A 6,184-nucleotide genomic window follows, 5' to 3' on the forward strand; every position below is an offset into this window, starting at 1 on the left:
TACAACAGCCCAGTGCACTTTAAGCTGGTGATAAACTCTGCCGGGTTGTCCAAGAAGCATGCAAAGTGTTCCTCTGGGCAGTGGAATTTTTGTCAAGCCCCATCTTACGGAAGCTTGTCGCGGAGGCTCGGACAATATTAAAAAACCGTCAGGATGGCAGAATCTTAAGGTGAACACGGGGCCACGGGGTCCGTATGCAAAGATCACACACGGGTGGTCCGGAGAAATCAAGAAAACAGGACTGTTTCCCCTACAGGGTTGGCCCCAGATAGGTGAGTGAGAGCAAGGGTTCAGCGGGCAGGAACTCAGGCCAAGAAGGAACCATGGGAACAGAGGCCCTGGGAATTTGCAGACATCTCGGGGAGGGCACTGGACTTCCCGCAGGTCGTGGGAGAGAGGCAGGCGCCAAATCTCCGAGGCCCGAGTGACCCCAGCTGACATCTGGATAACATCTGTTATACAAAAGAGCCCGTCCAAGCCAGAAAGCAGTAACCCATCAGAGCTTTCAAACACCCAGCAGAGTTGGTGTGTGTGTGTGTTTTTTTTTTTTTAATAGCTTTAGAGAGATTCTTTCACAACAGCAAACTCACTAACAGCCACCCAGCTCAGCTGCAGTTCAGACACACCCTAGGACACACATGTCCACCACACATAATAATAACCTAATATTTAATGCACGCTTAGTATGCGCCCGGCACTGTATTATCGCTTTACACATATTAATTCACATAACTCTTATAAGAAAGTTTTGGGGTAAATGCTGTCATCATGCACATGCAACCCAGAGGAAGCTGCTTCAACACCCTTCCGTGGGGAAAGGCCAAGCCCCTCCCACGACCCACAAGGCCCTGCAGGACCTGCCCCTGTCCCCTCCCTGCCCTCACCTCCTCCTTTTCTCCCCCTGGCTCATTCTGCTCTAGCCCCACAGGCCTCTCCACCCTGTTCCTCCAACAAGCCAAGCCTGATCCTGCCCCAGGACCTTTGCACGGGCTCTTTGCTCCGCCGGAGAGGTTATTCCTCCACTGAGGCAACTCCACAGCTCACTCCTCACCCCCAAGAACTCTATCCACATATCACCTTCTCAGGAAGGCTTCTCAATCTAAAACTACAAGCCTCTCCCCACGTACACACACACAGCACTCACCACCATCCGGCACACTGTATACTGAATTCATTATCTTTATTGTTGGCCTGGCCCAGCAGAGCAGGGATCTGTGTCTGTTTTGTTCACGGCTATGACCTCCAGGGCCCCGAGTAGTGCCTAGCACACCGCAGGTGCTCAGTAAATATTTGAGAGATGAATGAATCCACAATGCAAAAGGGTATCAAGGCAGGAAGAATGTGGGCCATGGCCCAAGGCCCAGGGTGTCTAAGTGGCAGAAGCCAGACTCCAACCCAGGCAGCCCAGCTCCTCAGTCCTATTAGCCCTAAACACGTCCGTCTACACCTCCCACAAACGCACACAACGGCTGGCACACGCGAACTCTCACAAACACACAAAACCCCCTGCAGCCAGGACCAGCCGCGCGGACTTAGCCACAGGCACATCCCTCACTCAGCCCCACACTCAGCCGCCGGGCTCCGGCCCGCACCTCCTCAGGCCCCCAAACCCCAACGCGGTCTAGGCCTTGGTCTTCACCCTGGGGTAACGTGAACTCATCCTCCTCTGCGTCGGGCTGTTGAGGGCGTCGGCTCGTGGGCCGCTACAGCAATGGAGACGTTCACCTGGGGTCCACCTGGGGTCCGGGCTGATGATGGCCGGGTCCAGTGCCTCGCCCTGGGAACGGAAGGCCAGGGAGAGTTGCTGGTGTGGCCAAGGACGCAACCACGCGAAACCCCTCCCCATCTCCTGGGCCCTCTCAATCGGCAGCGTCCCCTAGGGTGCGTGGTGCAGGCTGTTCAGGACAGTCCCCGCCGTCCCCTTGACCCTACCCTCACCCAGGCCTGCACCCCAGCGCCGCCCCGCGCTTCTCCAGCTCCCAGGTCTGACACAGGTGGCCGCGCACGGTGGCACAGTTCAGGCTGCCGGAAGAGCACAGCCTCCCCTCCCCGCCCTCCGCCCTCTGCCTCCCATCCCCCTTGAGCCCCGGGGACCCTCAGGCTCCTCCCTCAGCCCGAGCCCCGCCCCTCCTGGTTTCTGGCGCACCTCCAGCTTCCCGGGGGGTCGCAGAGTCAGCGCCCGGGACCCCCAACTCTGGAGCGCACGCTTCCTAGGCCTCCTCCCAGGCCCCGCCTCCACGGAGGGCGCGCTGCTGCCCCCTCTGCCTCCACGGCCACGCCAGCCCCACGCCAGCCCAGGCCCCGCCCTCCGGCCCCGCCCTCCGGCCCCGCCCCCACCCCTCTGGCTGCCGACTGCGACGCACGTGGTGGCTCTCTACAGCGTGGCGCGTTCTGGCGAAGACGCCGGGTTCCCCCCTCCATCACGGTCCCGGCAGCCCCCATGGGTCTCTTCTGCCCCTCGGCCGCCCCCCCCCCGACCCTCTCGGACCCCGCCCCAGCCAAGTCCTGCCCCTCAGCGGGCCTCCCCAGAAGCTGTAAGCCCCCCACACCGCCCGGGGCGCACGCATTGCGCCCACCGCTTGCGCGTGGTGCTGGCACCGGTCGGGTGGCTCCAGGAGAAATCGGCGGACTGGTGCTGGACGAGGAATCCATGGAAGCCCACGTCGTGCAAGCCCGAGGGCACCTCCTTGGCCGGCGACTGGAGGGCCCAGCGCATGAGAAGGGCGCCCCGGTCTTACCTGCCAGCGCAGGTGCTCCTAGGCCTCCACGCGTGTGAGATGCCACCGAGGAAGAAGAGCAGGTGCGAGGCGCCGCGTCCCCCCCCCCCCCCCCCACCTGCACCCACTACGTGCCCCTGAGCCTCACTGGACTCTGAGGAGACTGAGGAGGCTTTGGGGTGTGTGAGGCCCTCTGTTTCCCTTCCCAAGAGCCTGCTTTAAGCCGGAGTCAGTTTGGAGAGGAGCCCCAGGCTGCTGGGCTCAGATCCAGGCCCCCCAATCCCCTCCCTGACTTTTCAGAGAGCTTGTAGGGAGCCCCCACTGGTCCCCACTCCCCAGCACCAGGAACCCCTTGTTCCTTGCACAGACATGAGTTGAACTCTGTGTTTTAGACCGGGTGGGGGGAGGGGGAGGGGGGAGAAGGCGTTCCTAACCTCTGCCCTCTTGAAGCTAACACTTCAGGGGGAGAAACGAGTGTGATGAACAAGTTAGAGCCCAAAAATGCTGACATCCTGAGGTCTGTGCAGTAAAGGAAATAAACAGGAAACAGTGAGAGAGAGACAGGCGGCTGTGGCTGGGATGGTCATCTTCTCTGCAGAGGTGACATTTGAGCTCAGATCTGAAGGGCGAGGGAGCTGGCCATTCAAACAGCCAGAGGAGAGCCCAGCAGTCGGGGGACACGTCAGGTGCATAGGCCCCTGGGGCTGGAACAGGCTTCTTCCATCAGTGGGCTTCGCTCTACAGCCTTCCTCTCTTTCTCTCCACTGATCTTCCCCTCAGCCTTAGAGATTCCCTATCCTGAACACCCCTTCCTTGCCCCACTTCTCTTCCATGATGGCCAAGGTTCTAGAAGGCTTGAGCTAACCTGAATTTCCACGAACGGAGCGCACGGAATGAGACATGCGAGTGAGGGTTGCCATGGAAATATGTCCACATCCACTTGTGGATGTTATGGGTAGTATGGTCCTATTCAAGGTGGACGTGATCAAAGACCCTTGGATATCTAAAATTCTTTTTCATGGTATTTATTTTTGAGAGAAGGGGGGGAGAGAGAGAGAGAGAGAGAGAGAGAGAGAGAGAGAGAGAGAGAGAATATGAGTGGGAGAGGGGCAGAGAGAGGGAGACAGATCCAAAGCAGGCTCCAGGCTCTGAGCTGTCAGCACAGAGCCCGACGTGGGGCTCAAACTCACAAACCTCGAGATCATGACCTGAGCTGAATTCAGACGCTTAACCGACTGAGCCACCCAGGCGCCCCTGAATTGTGCACTTTTAATGGGTGAACTGCATGGTATATGAACTGTATCCCAAAGCTGTGTGTGTGTGTGTGTGTGTGTGTGTGTGTGTGTGTGTGTGTGTGCGTGTGTGTGTGTGATACAGAGAGAGAGAATGTCAGGACTGCTAGGTATTCATCCAGAGGACATGACAACTTTTCGCTCATACAGAAACCTGCACATAGATGTTTACAGCGATATATGTATAATTTCCAAAATGTGGAAAGAACTCAAATGTCCCTCAACAGACGGACCGGTAGAAGGTGGCACATCCACATCCCAGAACACTCCCCAGCAGTAACGGGAAAGAAATACTGGCAACTGACACCGGGGGTCAGTCTGCCGTGCGTTCTGCTGAATGAAAGTCGCCACACTCCAAAGGCTCATACGGCATGACTCCACTGACACTTTTCTTCTGGGAAAGACAAACTAGCGATTGGGAACACATCGGTGGTTGCCAGAGGCTGGGGAGGGCGGCACACGCCTATCCTGATTGAGGCTGTGTCTGTAGGGCGGTATGCATTTGTCAAATAGCATAGACTTGTACCCTAACGCGGGTAGGTTTTACTGGGTGCAGATTACACCTTAATTGGTTTTTAAGGAAAGCAAAAGATCTGGAAGGAAAAGATACACTGTGCGGCAAAAATCAGAGCTGAATAGGAGAGAAGGGGCTATCCGTGCTCCCCAGATCCACTTCTGTCCTCCCATCCCCTCCTCCAGCCTTGAAGACCCTGCTCCCTTGGCTGGCAAATGGCTGAGGACCCCCCCCCCCCCATCCTCACCCCGTTCACCTCCCTGGCCCTCCTGGTTGCTAAGTCCCAAGGGCAGGGGGCGCTGGTCAGCACTCCAGCACTCTTCGCTGCTTGAGACCCAACAGCTGTCGCTTGGGTCCTTATGTCACATCACCAGTTTGCCCCTGCATCTCTGATGACTCAGCTCTGTCTCCTACCCAGATTTTCATCCTCCTCCTGGGCTATCGCTTCTGTGGCGTCACGGGCAGCCGACGTGTGAACCACATCCACCTCCAGGTCTCTTTCTAGAACTCACCTCCTCGGATCTCCACCAACTATTTGTACTAATATGACCTGGATCCAGTCCCGGCTCTCACCGTGCCTGTGGCTGGACGAACCCCTAGTCTGTTTCCCGCGTAGCCTGTGCTCTGGGGTCTCAAGGTACTGCCTGGCAAGTCCTCCCCGGGATGTCCCTTGCTCAAGAACCTACCGTGGGATTAAAGATGTAAACTTCAGGGGCGCCTGGGTGGCTCAGTAGGTCAAGTGTCCGACTTGCGTTCAGGACGTGGTCTCGAAGTTCATGGATTCGAGCCCCACATCAGGTTCTGCGCTGACACTGCGGAGCCTGCTTGGGGTTCTCTCTCTCTCCCTCTCTCTCCGTCCCTCCTCCACTCATGCTTCCTCTCGCTCTCAAAATAAATAAATAAACTTAAAAAACAAAAAAGCAAAGAGAGGGGCACCCATTTGGCTCCATTGGTGAAGCTTGCAACTCTCGATCTTAGGGTTGTGAGTTCAAGCCCCGCATAGAGCTTACTTTAATTGATTGATTGATTGATTAAAATAAATAAAAAAGAATTCTGCCTTTAATTCTCCTGGAACATGATCATTAATGTTAAAAAAAAAAAAGGAACATACCAGGTGCTGGCCAAGATGTGGAGAGACCGGAGCCCCGTGCTCGGCTGGTGAGACGGTGAATTAGAGCAGCTGCTGTGGAAAACCGTTCAGCAGCCCTTCAGAAAATCACACCGGAGCCACCATCGGGCCCAGCAGTTCCACTGCTGGGTATCCATCTACCCAAAGGGGTTGAAAGCAGGGATCTCTGTACACGACAGGTGACCGAACAGACACTCGTACACAGCAGTTCACGACAGCAGCGTTCACACCGGCCAAAAGGTCCATCGACGGATCCACGGTCCGTCCATACCAGGGGACGTTATCCAGCCTTAAAAACTGTCACGTGATGGGGCGCCTGGGTGGCGCAGTCGGTTAAGCGTCCGACTTCAGCCAGGTCACGATCTCGCGGTCCGTGAGTTCGAGCCCCGCGTGGGGCTCTGGGCTGATGGCTCGGAGCCTGGAGCCTGTTTCCGATTCTGTGTCTCCTTCTCTCTCTGCCCCTCCCCCGTTCATGCTCTGTCTCGCTCTGTCCCAAAAATAAATAAAAAACGTTGAAAAAAAAATTAAAAAA

General features: G+C 56.7%; 1 long non-coding RNA gene across 1 annotated transcript in view; it reads right to left on the reverse strand.

Annotated features, from left to right (window-relative positions):
* Positions 1–1,163: 1,163 nt before the first annotated feature.
* The window catches only part of LOC121013875 (uncharacterized), a 6,475-nt gene continuing 1,454 nt past the window's right edge, over positions 1,164–6,184 (reverse strand). Inside the window, exon 2 of the long non-coding RNA XR_005782958.1 lies at positions 1,164–1,777. This is a non-coding gene — a long non-coding RNA (uncharacterized LOC121013875). The remainder of the gene's footprint in view (positions 1,778–6,184) is intronic.

The sequence above is a fragment of the Herpailurus yagouaroundi genome, unplaced genomic scaffold (genome assembly GCF_014898765.1).
Source record: "Herpailurus yagouaroundi ecotype Mexico unplaced genomic scaffold, PumYag 200, whole genome shotgun sequence".
Taxonomy (NCBI): domain Eukaryota; kingdom Metazoa; phylum Chordata; class Mammalia; order Carnivora; family Felidae; genus Herpailurus; species Herpailurus yagouaroundi.